Source organism: Lonchura striata, chromosome 28 (assembly GCF_046129695.1).
Source record: "Lonchura striata isolate bLonStr1 chromosome 28, bLonStr1.mat, whole genome shotgun sequence".
NCBI classification, from domain to species: domain Eukaryota; kingdom Metazoa; phylum Chordata; class Aves; order Passeriformes; family Estrildidae; genus Lonchura; species Lonchura striata.
This window is the reverse complement of record NC_134630.1, coordinates 7501-21756: the sequence shown is the minus strand read 5'-3', so window position 1 is coordinate 21756 and position 14256 is coordinate 7501.

The following is a 14256-nucleotide window of genomic DNA, read 5'->3' as shown; positions in this document are numbered from 1 at the left end:
ACTGTTTATGCAGAATTTAATTTTGCTACATCCAACCTGCAGACAGAAAAAAGATTTTTACCTTTCTTTGTCTCCTCCATCATTAGTACAACAGAATTGGATTTTTTCATATGTTGCTAGGAAGTCTGGAACTATCAGTAGCACTGAGCTTTATGACTTTTTAAGTCTCTGATGTTGTTTACTTCTCAGGAAAAAAAAGCTGACTTAGTTTGTAGCCTGCAATTCAGATGAATATTCCCTGATATTAAAATTATTTTGCTGTTAGTCCAGCTAAAATGTGAGGAAGCAGTTCAACCTTTTTGATAGGCATTATAACCTCCTAATCCAAATGCTTCAGGCTGAATTGTTCAGCAGATGAACATGCACTTCCTAGAAAATGCATGTTGCGCAATTTGAGTAGTAGGTGTGGGTGTGATGGGAAATATGCTGCATTGGCATCCAGCTAACACAAAGTCCAGTTTCATTCTCTGCTGCATTGACATTCTTCAGCTTCTTTTCCACATTTTTTATGTTTGTTCAGACAATGTGAATCTTGAAATGATGGAATGGTGCCTGCAACCTCCTGAGTAAACTGGTGCCATTGGCAGTTCATCCAAATGCTTTGCTGTAGCATAAGACTCCACCAGAAATCCAAAGAACTCAAATGTCCGTGCACTCCAGCCCAAGCAGACAATGTGTAAATGTTTAGTCTGAGGTATTTTATTATCTTGTTTCTCATTAATTTGAGAATGAACATTTAACCTGTTCTGGATTTTTAACCATTTTTGTTGCAATGGCTGAAAAATATAATTAAATCAATTTTCTGAACCTGTGTCCTCCTAGTCTCAGTGAAAGAACAAAACATTTGAAATTCTCTGTGTTGAAGTAGTGAAAAATTATTGCTGTGGGCTTTCTGGTGAAACCCATAACTTGTGTAAAAAAGCTTTTAAAATTATTCAGGCAGAATATTTTCAGAAAGGGATTTTTTTTTAACTAATGAGAACTTTATTCAGTATGGACAAGAGAAAACATTCTTCCATGAAATGCTGGAGAGATTTCAATGTATTGGGCAGCTGGGAAACATGATGATGATGATTTAGCTTACATATTCACTCTTGAGTAGCTGAAAGGTTTGAGTAGTGGAATTAATTCCACTTGGAAAGAAGCTCCCAGACTTCAGCATAAGATATGTCTTTCTGGCCAAATGTTTCCTGACTTTCCTGGCAGGAAGTTTTTCTTACAATGTGATGGCTTGAAAGGACGATCTCATTGTTAATTCTTGCAGAGATGTGTGGGTGCTTTTTTTTAGTTTTACTAGGTGACATAATGATGTCTATCTTAAAATAAATGCTTTTTGAAAACTTCATTTTCACAGACATTTCAGATGAAGTCCAGCTGAATCACTGGCCCAGCAGCCACCCCAAATAATTGAGGCCATTAATTTCAGAAGAATGACATCAATGTTCAGTTTGTCCAGAAAGCAGAAGACTAGATTAGTCACCCAAGCTAAGATGCTGAGTTTCTACTTAGCAGATTCAATTCACTTAAGGTAATTTAACTCAATGCCAGAGTAATTGGAGTACCCAGATCCATACCAAGGGTGCAGTTAACAAACCTTCATTCATCCTAGTGCTAGTAAAAAGAGAGGATTTTCAGCAGCCTATGTAGTTCTGATGTTTACCAAATTGTTTATTCACTAGTGAAGTTGGGACTGGAGACCTGTAATTTGAATCACTAATAGCCTTCCTCCTGGTCTTCATCTGTGCAAGTCCATTTTGCTGTAAGACTTTACAAATATTTTAGCAGCTGCAGTTAAGCCTGTATTTAACAGGTTGGGCAGAACTGCAACAATAAGTTGTAGCAATGAAGCCTTAAAACCAGCATGAAAGTATTTTAAAGCTTCAACCAAAGCAGGATTAAGAACATGAGATTTTTACTTTTATGATTACAAATAAGAAGGCTCTTCCTTGTTGCTCAAAACCTTTAACCCTCTAAACCTCTTTTCTGTACAAAGCTATCTCCATTATTTGTATTAGCAGATACACAGGGGTGGCTTTAGGACAAGGGCTGCTTTTAGACAAGGTAGGAAACTTCACAGGCCAAATACGTCTCTTTTGGGTTGAAAGTTATTTTCCTCTGTTGCCATGTCACATGATGGAGGATTGTCCACATTTCAAATGGGTGCTAAATCCTTTCTTGTTACCTTCCCCAAGTAAATCCATGGGGCTCACTTTTACTCTCAAAATCACTTAAATGTTCTTATTTAGGTATTGCTTTGAAGGTCTATTCAAAGTAGTGTGTTGTTCATGTGTCCTTAAAAGAGAAAGAAAACTTTTTAACAAATCTGAGATTTGTTGGTTTTTTTAAATGAGAATTTTCTTTTTTTCCCCTCACACAAAACTGAGAAAATATTGCAAAATTGGCTTTATGATTTTTCATGCAAAATTTTAGCTGGCTGCTTAACAAAAAGATAATCAAGATAGTTCTCTGCTTTGTTCTACCCAACATATGGACAAACTCCCTAAAACTAAGGCTTTGTTTTTCCTACCTTTAGAATCATTTCATAGCTTAAAAAATGTAATTTCCCCCCCTCACCCCCTCACTTGTAATGTTTTTCCTTGTGGTCTGAGAGTTAGGGTATATGGCTGTAGATCTGGAAACTTTTTCTACTTATCCCCAAGATCTTAGTACAAATTATACTAACAGGCAACCAACCAAGGAAATGATGATGCTTGGACTGTGTCTTGGAAATGGATGTTTTGAGTGATGCATGGTTATAATTTTGCGGATTGCATTCAGATGTCAGAACTGGCAGTTGCTTCCCCAAACAGCAGGTGTTCAAGCTGACAGACACAGTGGTAACAATAACCAGCATAAAATGTTATGGTGAATTCTATATAGCACAATATCTGTGTTTGATTGCATGCAGAGCCATTAGGCAGTGACAGATTATTAAATCCCCAGACTGATACGAACAAAATCTGAATTCAGTCACTGAATGTGGGGAAAGTCAGTGAGAGATGAGCATGAGCACTCCTTTATTCCTTATTAAAATGACAAAGATGTTTTCAGTACCATCTCCATACATTTACCCCGTGTCTCTTCCCTGTGAGCACCCCTGTAAATATCCCTGAGACACTTATCTGGCCAAGCTCCTTGGGCTGTCTCCCTGCAAACGAAAGTGGAGAAAATTATCAGTAACATATGAGTGAAGCCCCTGAAAAATTCTGAGGCACAGACATGAATAGTGGAGGCAAATGTAGAATTTGATATATTCTTAACCAGAGTAAGCTTACATCAATGTGTCCAAAACCTATTGTATTATAGCTCATATAGAAATGTCATAAGGTAGTTTAGAAAGAACAAACACAGTATTTCAGTACAGTTGGAAAAAAAAAAATAAAGAAAGAAACAAAAAAAGAAAGAATCTGGTTTTAGAATGCCTCAGTTTTTAGGCTGGAGAAAAGACTCGCAACTTCTTCTAAACTGCTGGATGATCCTTCTGACAGACCTGTGCTCCTAGTCTGACACATACATATTCTCTTAAAATATATATTGTTGATATTTGAACAACATGGAGCTGTAAAGGTGGGTGACCCAAAGAAAATGTGCTTGCTATCCAAAATGCCTGTTGTTCTCTCACTTCAAATATTGACATTTGTCTGGTGATTCTTGTTTAGGTTGTCCATGGACCAATTTAACCAAGACCAGTGTGCCAAGAAATAGGACTTGTCTCAATAGGGAATTTCATAATTATTACCACTCTTCACTGCCTGCTTTCAGTCTCATTATATTTTTTTGTAAATCAACTTGACTTACAAATTGATTAGGTTTACTACCTGTATGTCACCATGCCACACTGTGCTACCCTCTTAGTAATCTTAAATACACCATTTTTTTTCTTAATTTATTTTCAGTTAATGTTTAGACATGCATTACTTGGTCAGTGTTATTCAAGGATCTGTTTACTGGTATTTTACTTGGGGTTTTAATTTACTACTATGAGCTTGGGGTCAGAGAAAGCCACTAAAATAAATTTTTCACAAATTATTACAGAACTACAGGCAGACAGAAAGAAATTTTCATTCTAGAAAAGTGTTTCTAGAATGGCTGAGAGATTTCTGAAGAATTCAAATTCTTGTAAAGACTTCCTAATCTTAAAATATGCCTTAATCTGTCCTTATTGTTTTCTAACTTCCATTTTATATATCTTATAGTTACGGTGTCATTTTAAGGGACAATTTAACGGCACAAGAGAAGAGACATAGCAAGTGAAAATCTGATTTGATTCCAGAAAAAGAAATTCACAGCAAAGGAGATCAAACACTGAAGCAGGAGGCTCAAGGAAATATTACCATTTTAATTTTTGGAAATATTCTAGATTTGGCTGTGTACTACCCTGAGCAACCTGTTCTAGCTTTAAAGAAGGATCTGCGTTTAGCAGGGACTTGTATTAGATGGCCTTCAGAGGTTCTTTTCAACTTAAATAATTCTCAGATTCTCAGAAAATTCTGCTCTTTTGTCAATATTTTGTGAAGAAAGTTCTAGCATACTAAGAATAAAATCTAAAATTTTAAAGGATAGCAATAAAATTTTAATAGCAAATATTCTCTCTGAATAACACAATGACAGAAGATATTTCATTGAGTTGTCATAGACTGAATTCATTAGAATTAGTATCAGGGAGGTCCCCATTGTCTTTTCCTAGCTAATTGGTGTAACTCCTTTTTCTTTTCAATTAAAATAAAGCATCAGCCTCTACCTCCCACTTCTTTTTTTTTGCTGTCACTTTGCCAATTAAGATATTACAGATGAATGTTCTAATGAATGGTTCATTCCACCTCCCAGCAGTAGAATAATCTTCCCTTCTGCATGCTGATGGTACTTCTCCTTGTCTCATTTTAAATCTCCCAGGGTTTCCACTACTGCATTTGCCCATCTACTTATTAAACAACAAACAGAGCTCGGTTTAATGAAGTTTTCCCTAATACCAACCTTTTTCTTGTCTTTTTTTTTTTCCTGGTGATTCTATTCTATCTTGCGTATTATATTAATATTACCCATCTTACTCTTTGTGTTTAAACATTTCTCATTCTTTTACCAGTTTATATGTTATCACCTTCATTTTCCTCTGGGTATTGCTCTTCCCAGCCATTTTTTGCTTCTCTGAAGTCTTGCCATCTTTTTGATCACTGGGCATGTGGAACTAAGAATTGCCTTCAAAGCCCACATGTATGGGAGCCAAGAAGAATTTGGGCTATTTTTCCCTTGCTCTGTGATGAGGTACCTCTGCAAAAACAGGACAGAAGTGCATTCAACTTTCTTGTCCTGAATTTATATTACAGTACAGCTGTAGAAATTTATCATCCACTGTTCCCATCAGGGTTCTTTCAGGATTAGTGCCTCTCTGGGAAACAGCCCCACTGAGTAAGTGAACTCTGGGGTCTAAGAAATGATCCTTTAAGACAGGTTTTTGAAATCACTGGGTTCATATCTCTTATTGGAAAAACAGAGGATAAATGTAGTGAAACGCTCTGTGTGCAATGAAGCCAGCATAATCCTTTCAGCATGTTTAAAACACTAATAGATGCTACCTACATGCTATGCAACTGTATGAAAGCAACGACCATGCAGAGATTTTCACGCAGCTCTTAACTCACATTGTGTGTTGTAAAGGTCATCTGATGGACATGGGACCAAACAAGAAATACTTCAAGCATGTGAATGAAGCAAACAAGTAGAGAAAGGGAGAAGAGAATCAAACTCAGTGTGGGGAGGAGAAAGAGGAGGGAGATGACAAGGAAACGGTAATTCCCCAATGTAAATGTAGGGTATTTACCCTGTATAGCTCTCCTACTCAGAGTCCACATGATAAACTGAGAGTTATCCAAAGTCTCATTTCTTTCCTCCTGCTAATCTCCACTCCATCTGACTCCAGACCAGAGGAAGCCTGCTGAGAGTGCATCTCTGTGTCTGTGCACAAAAGGACCACTTGTACCTGCTTACCTTTTGGGTATGTTCTTCATTCAACACCACCAGGAATATGTTTCTGATTAGCTAGAAAAAGAACATGTTCTATTTGACATTGAACCTCCCTTCAGGGAAAAGCAAACAAACATGTTTAAATCAGGAAGAAAAAGTTCACCAATTCAAAGTAGTCTGATGTGTCTCTAAGCTCAAAACAGAAGCATGGGAGGTTTGCCCATCATTATGGATATATGAGTCTGAATCAGCAGAGAGGGAGGTCAGCATGCCCGCAGAGCCGTCCCTTCACTATGTCAAGAAAAATCAAGGGCCCTGTGTTAACTGGGAATTCATCAGTCTCTGGCAGTAATTTCCATCCACATCTCTGTTGTCTGCAGGCAGGCAGGCATGCAGGCAGATTTGCAAACAGATGAGCATTTCCCAGGGGATGTCACCACACAGTCAGACCTGCGAGACACTGAACTCAGTGTCCATCAGTCAGAGCCGCTTCTATACCTCCTCCTGTTTATCACAAAACTTGTCTGTAGAATCTACTAGATAAAACAGCCTTTGACAAGCCTCTAAATAATAGCTATGCTACAGTAACAAACCAGCCGTGTCTGTTAAAAGCTTGGGAAAAGTTGTACTCAGTTCAAAACAGCATTTTTATTTCCAGCTTTTTAACAGAGACCAGATTCTAAATGATATCTTTTTGCTAGTCTTTCTGGAAGTCAACCTTTCTGACTGTTTTTCTTTGGCCTTTGCTATTCCAGCAAGGAATGATCTTAATAATTTTATAGAGTTGGTTGGTTTTTTTCATCTCACAGTTATTAGAAAAGCAATGCTCATGACTTGGTCAGTGTTTCAAATATATTACCATTTTCATCTCCAAAGTTGAAGAAATAATGATTTTTTTTTTTTTATTTATACATATATTAGGAACAACACAAATTTTCGGTTTAGCCTGCCTGTAGGCTCTGTCCTGCCTTATTTGCACTGGCTTCTCTGCTTGTTCTTTGTGCTGACTGATAGCAAAATGGCTTCCTCTCAGTGGACAAAAGGTTTATGGGGTTATTTGTTCTGTCTGGCATGTGTTCACAAAATAAAAACCCACAAAAATAAAGGCTAAACCATAGGGATGACCATATGTCATAGGGATGTATCAGAAATCTAAACCTCTGCTGATGCTGAATCTCTCAGTTTGAGAGGAAGGATAATATCATTAGATACCATAAATTAACCTGATTTTCAGGAAATACAACTTCTGAAAAGGGGTTCCCTTTAAAAGAACATCAAAGTAGACAATTCCATTCAAACCTGTTTTTTGGACAGCCTTTTTTTTTAACCTCTTTCTTTTCTCTATACCTGTTTGATTTTGCCATTTTGTTCTAACAACTTTTCTTAGCTTTGTAATTTCTGTAATTTCTAAGAGCTAAACATCAAGTGAAAAGTTGCTGCTGTTTTAAAAAGATCCTAAAAAGACACTTCCCTCCTTTCCATCTAATATCTCTGTGAGGCAGGCATAAGCATCCTGTAGTAATTTACATCTATTTTATTTGTGAAATTATAATATGAAAATACTCATTCAATTCTTATTGAGTAGTTATTTTTGTTTCCTTGAGATTTTTTTTTTCTTTTTTTGCAAAATGCAAGTTATCTGGAGTCAAAAATATTATTATGTCAGGATTTTCCTGTAGGATGTGTGCTGGTTTATTTTTTATTCATTTTGTCCTTTGTATTTACATGGTTGGGTTTTTTTAAAAGAAATATTTGAAAGTAGTGCTTTCAGTAACCACAACAATGTCTGTTTCTAGTGAGACTGTTTGGTAATATCTAAGACTTCGTAGCCACCTTCATGTTTTTTCAAGGCATGACAAAATTCAAGTGAAGGACTCTTCCAGTTGCCTACAGTGCTTCTCCAAGCAGTACCAAGAGATATGCAGGGACTATTCTGCAGTCCTAAGAACAGCTAATGCTGCATAGGCCATAACTCTTTTAAAGAAAAGGTGTCTGAGGGATCAGAGGGAGAGAAGGAAAGAGGCTGAGGAATGTGGTCAGGCCTAAAGCATAGAGATTGTTCAAAACTGACCATACAGAAGCTATTAAGATGCTAATTCACTGAACTTTAACAATCTCAGCATAATTCTTTACAGAGGTCCCTTTTCTCCTCTGTCTCTGAACTGAAATCCCAATTAGAGCTTTTTCTGGATAAAAAACAGTATGATCAGTATTAGAGATTCAATTTTCTATTATTGACATAAGGACATATGTTGGGAAGGATGGATAAATATAATTATTCATAATAATACAGCCAGGATGAAAACAATCCTCCATACTGGCTGGACAATACCCTTACCTACAGATAAGTCCAAAAGTCAAATGGACTGTTCCATCTCAATCCCCAAAATGTATGGTTCATCCTACACCTGTAACCCTCCCCTGAAACATCAAGTGTCTGTGACCCCATTGGTCCAAGTCTTGCTCCAGCCCACCTTGAAGCCCCCTGATAAGGGGTCTCCGAGGGGCCAGATGCCCTCTTGGATCTTCCCCTCTCTTGGAACTTCCCCCATCTTGGAACTTCTCCTCTCCTCTCTTGGAACTTCCCCCCTCTTGGAACTTCCCCTCTCTTGGAACTTCCCCCCCTCTTGGATCTTCCCCCTTCTTAGGACCTCCACCGTCTCCTAGAGCATCCTCTTGTCTTTCCCCTCCCCCATCCCCTTAAGCCTTGCCACGTGCTGCGTCTGGCAGCTCCAAGCAAGACCTTTCTCCATCCCTAATAAATCTTATATCCTAAGAGCAGCCTTCAGAGATCACTCGTCTCCATTCATCTAAACTGTCCAGGAGCACAGCGCTCCCTACAGACATACATAAGTAATATAAGGGACATAAATGTAAGCAGTGTAAAGGGTTTTAAAATGACATTCATCTGGACTTTTTGAAGCTAAGAAGTCCTACCTTGCTCTTCATAATTCCTTAGTGCACCCATCAATGCATATAACCATGGAATGGGAATTTCACAGACAGATATTGAACTTAAAACTATATTGATCATTCGTGACATTAACAATTTAGTGCTTGCTGCAGCACTTGGCTCTTTGCTGTGTTGAACATGGACGATTACAATTGCCTCAAATACTTAAACAGAGGTCAGGCCCTAAAATAAAACAGAAACCAAACTGTGCTGTCTCAGTCAGCCTCTTTTCTGTCCTTAGAAATGAGCTTGGTCTTTCTCAAATTGCATTATCTAACTTCTCCATGTTGAAGACTTTTCCAGTGTGAACTCAATTAGTTTAAAATTGTGTCTTTTGCCTGGAAATGACCTTTTATGTACAGTCTAGCTGTAGCGCAGGGACAAAACTCTGTCTTTCTGGAACAGCAAATATGATCTTCTTTTATCACACAACCTCATATTGTTTCAGCAACAGGAGAGTGGAGAGGGAATAGAAAGAAAAGTATTTGTTCAGGCTTTTGCATTGTGTTATCAATATGGCATGGGACCTGGAACTTTTTAATTCCTGAGATGTTTGCCAAAAGTATCCTTAAAGAAAACAGTGAAAGAACTAATAAAGTTATATAATTCTGGAAAGAAAGAGGCTCTGTAATATGGCATCCCTGTAGACCTAGAGATACTATTATTTACAGTAATAAAATCTAGTTCTTATTTGGCAATTTTTTCAGTTGGTCTCAGAGTGTTCCACAGATGAAGTCTTCATCTCCATTTTGCAGATGGAATAACTGAGATACTGATTGTAAACTGCCAGCAAAAGATTGCCTCAAATTCTATCAGCAGAGCTGGGACCAGGATTTGAGACTTTGTGGGCTCAAGCCTTTGCACAGAGCAGAAAGCCAGGCTGGCCCTGCAAGGGCGCTGACACCATTGTCTGAGAGTGCCAAACAACCTGGGCAATTTCTTTGGGGTGCATTCTGGGGAAGCACTCTGGTCTCCCCCCAGTCAGCCACAGTTCTGCTACTGTAGTCAGAGGGAGCAAAGTTCTAGATTATGAATTTTTAAAGAAACGCTGACCTTAGTACATCATCTTTGTAGCAGCATCTATTATTAGGGAACCTGTGTTACTCGCCATGAGCAAGTCCCACACGGTTACATCTCTGCAGCTGAAAACCTCTTGTAAACTCCAGTTTGTGATGAAGTAGGTGTTCTGCAGGCTGTTAGGCTCTCCACACTTAGAGATAATATACCAAACCTGTTATACCAGCATTATGGCTTACTTACAGAGACATAATCTTCTTGTGTAAATCGTCAGTCAAGACTTGTCTCTTTAGTTGTTAACCTGCTTCCAAGAAGGCAGATGGTTAATTTCAGAGTGCCTTGGGTTTTTTCTCCTGGCTGCAAAGTAGACAGAATCTTCACTAATATGGAAAGCCTGGAGGCTCAGTGAAGTATCAACAGAAGGTTTCAAAATGCTTAAGAGAGAAAGACCTGTGAAGGCCTTAAACAACTCTTACTGACGGTGCACAAAACATCCTTTTTTCACTTCTAAAAAGAAGCTGACCCCAATGCATCCTTTAAAGATAGGGATAAGTGAGGCATTCAAGGCAAAATAATTGTTACTATAACAAACTGTGTCATTTTTATTCACTGTAATTTGAATAGCTGCAGCCTTCTTTTCTGTCTTGAAGGAGGTAATTTTTAATTTACCTCTATCTTGATATTTTGCATTTTGGGACTAATTATCTATGGAAAAGTAAATGGCAGTATCATATCAAATTGAGTTGAACTCTAGCTGATCCAGGATCTTACAACCAAAAAGTTACTAGAAAGAGATGTCTGGATAAGAACATCAGAAGAGGGCAACTTCCGATTAATACATGTCATCATCTATCTGCAATTCCAAGACTATCTGAAGCAGAGATGATACTGTGTTTAAGTTCTGTCAGGAAAAAGAGAATATAAGGAGTCGCTGAACCTCTGTCTAGTGCAAATACATTACAGGTGCATTCATTTCCTTGGATGCAATATTGCTTTATTGTTTAATTCATTCTGCAGTTCATTCTACAGTTCATATAATTTTGTGAGTTACTTTGCAAAGTGCCTGTTGCTGTCATGCTGGCATGGTAGCGTGGAGGAAGGTTTTAGAAAGGCCTTGGGAATGGTAAACTGAGGAAAAGGATACATTCATGTATGCCCCATTGTATTAGAAAGGCCTTGGGAATGGTAAACTGAGGTAAAAGATACATTTATGTATGCTCCACTGTTTCGGGAAAGTCCCGCTTCAGCATTCCTCTGTAGACCCCCTTCTCCCCACCCCTGAGCAGTTCCCATTGGACCTGGCCCCTGGGGTGGTTCTGATGTGCCTTAGCTGAACACTGTCTCTATTGTTTAAGACCTTATCTCTTAATTTTGCTGTATAAAACTGTATCTGGGCAATAGCCCAGGGCCTTTGGTCCCTGCAACGCTTCAGGCAATACAATCTATCTGGACAAGCATACCATTGGTCTCTCTTGGTCTCTTTATCTCGAATCCTAGCGGCGACTGAGGCAGCGCCGCAGCTCGGACCGTGCTAACCCAGACGCTGCCTGGTGAGCCCAGGGCAGCGGGACCGCGGAAAACCCCGGCCCCGAGAGGGGACAGCTAGCCGGAGGGTCCCGGGGGGCCGGGGAGGGGCGGGGGACAGCGGCGAGAAACCCCCGAGAGCAAAGTGGCGGTCGAAAGAGAAGCAACAGTGCCTATTCCTGTTAGTTGGCCAGAGTAGAGAATAGCATGTATGCTCTGGTGTCAGCTAACTCAGAAGTATTTTCCCTTTTGCCACATCTACCTATTAGCCATGCTTCCAAAAGACACCAGGATCAAATGCTGTATGCTCAATGTTTAAGTCATTATCTAAAAATGATTGAAAACAACAAATACGAACAAGAAACAAATCCAAATGGGAAACAAACATTTTCCTTTATTGTAAGTTCTTAGCTGAACACAGATTTTTTTCAGGAGGACACTTGAATATTTTGCCAGTTATGTCCTATAATTTGTAATACTATAGGACTCCTCATTCTTCTTCTTCTTCTTCATGAAAAGACCTGCAACAGCTTCTCTGAGTTGCTGAACAGCTAATCCACTAAAATTGGGACAGCATGTTAAGGTTAATGATGTGCTATATAAAAGTCTAATGGTAGTGGGTCTCATATCCAAAAAAATCTCTTTAGACTAGTAGCATTCCTTGGAAGAAAATCCTCATTCAGCTTACATCCACAGGAGTGGTATGTATTACAGGCTTAATGTTGAGAGAATAGTGGAATTCTAGTTACAGTAGAGAAGTTATGTCTCTGATTATCAGCACGTAAATTTATTGTGATTTTGGATAATAAATCCTGCTGATACTCCATCATGGTTTAAGTTTCTTTTACACGCTCCATTGGGCTGATTTGTCAGTGTGCCTCACTGCTTACATAGTACCAGCAATTAGAATTACACAAATGCTAAAATGAACAGTCATGAGTAATGAAAGTCTAAGCAGACAGACATGTGACAAGTCATTGGACCAAAGACTTGGCATCAGGAATATGTGAAGAAATAATAACTTTAAAGAATATTTTCCAAAGTCATGTAAGTGTGCATTTTGCAGAGACTCAGAAAGCAATAATTGCTAGGAATGATACAAAAGGGTCTTCTCTAAGATCCATTTGTCTACTATAGAAGATGTTACTTGCCCTGCCACAGGAACCATTCCAGCCTGCCTGGCTGTGTGGCTCCATATGGAGAACTTAGAGACTTCTTGCTGCTAGAGCTCAGGAAGACTAATGCCCTCCTGGCAACTGAAAATACTCTTTACTTGTGAAACTTAGAAAGTCAGACAATTTCATTGGCCAGTTTTTTTCCTTTTGTTTCTTTTTAATATGACAGTGCTTACTGAATCAGTGGGGCAACTTGTGGTTATTACTTATAAAGAGCAAGAGGAACCCCAGAAAGTAATTGCTGTGCCACTACAGCATTGCTGCTACATATTGCTTTGTGCTCCAGGCATGGGACAAAAATCCAACCTCACCAAGGGGCATTAAAACTGATCAATGAAACCCATTTTGCTAAAATTTTTCCCGTGAAAGTGTATGTCAACAAGGTGCAATTCTGTTTATTAGCACCTGAACAGTAGAAGTTTATGCGAGCCTTGGGAGGTTGAGCATTTTTGAGGATTCCAGTCGTACATGGAATGGAATCACGCAATTTAAGTTTCACTGAACCGGGTGCATATTCAGCTGTTGTGACTAATTCAGCTGAAATATGTTTGTTCTCTCCTTTGCTTTTCTCTTTCCCCTTACCACAGAGAAGCTGATTAATGCAAAAGGCACTGCAGGGCTGAAGCCAGCTGGACTAGAACTTTTGAAATGGTTCTTCCCCCCATACCAAGACAACTTTGTTTCCTCTACCTTTTCAGCACTCATGTAATTTATAAAGCTTAGTCTAAAATTATGTAAGTGCTGAAAAAATAAGAACAAACATGTAAACCAAACAAAGATTACCAACAGCTGAGTCCACACAGAGAAACATATAAGGTGAGTGTCAACAGTATTTTTTGGGCGCGTTTTCTCAAAATGTCCTAAAATTCTATAAAATAAAAGAATTAATGTACTATCAATTGCATTTTTGTTTTTAAACATTCCCAGAAACATATATTTAATATAGAACTTAAACCGATACTCATTTTGTTCCACTGCAGGACAGGTTTCTGCTATTTTTATTGTCTAGCTTTATCTTTCTTATCATCTTCAGAAGTACCTCACTTTCTAGATGTTCCTTGCCAACTTAATAAGCAATGAGTGACAGATTAAGTAGAGATAGGCTAGTAGTCTCAGAAAAGAAACATCTGGATAAACTAAATTTAGCTCTGAGAATGAAGGAAGTAGGTAAATAAGAAAGGAACAGTTCCAAGTGAAGAGCGAAACGTACGTGCCAGACTACAAAGGAAGACTGGGAATTTTTTCCTTCAGACACTCTGTAACACAAACTTCAAGCAACACAAGTGGGAGATTCCCAGTTTGCTTAAACTGTAATAGTTTCAGAGCCCAATATCCTGGGCAGAATATCACAGCAGTGTAAAAAGGTGCTTTTCACAAGCAGAGGAATTATCCCTCTCACATGGAACTTAACAGTCTGAAAAAACAAAGGATGAGGCAGAGAAATCCATGATATCCAATAAAGGAACTGGGGCACATACAGGTACCTGACTTTTAGGCTGGCTGGTTAACAATGACTTCTTGTTTCTAGCTGCATAAATGCACTATCCTTTAGCTTCCTAACATGGTTCAGTATTTTTTTTTTTTTTTTTTGCTTGCATCATCCGTTCTCCATTCAGAGTCATCACT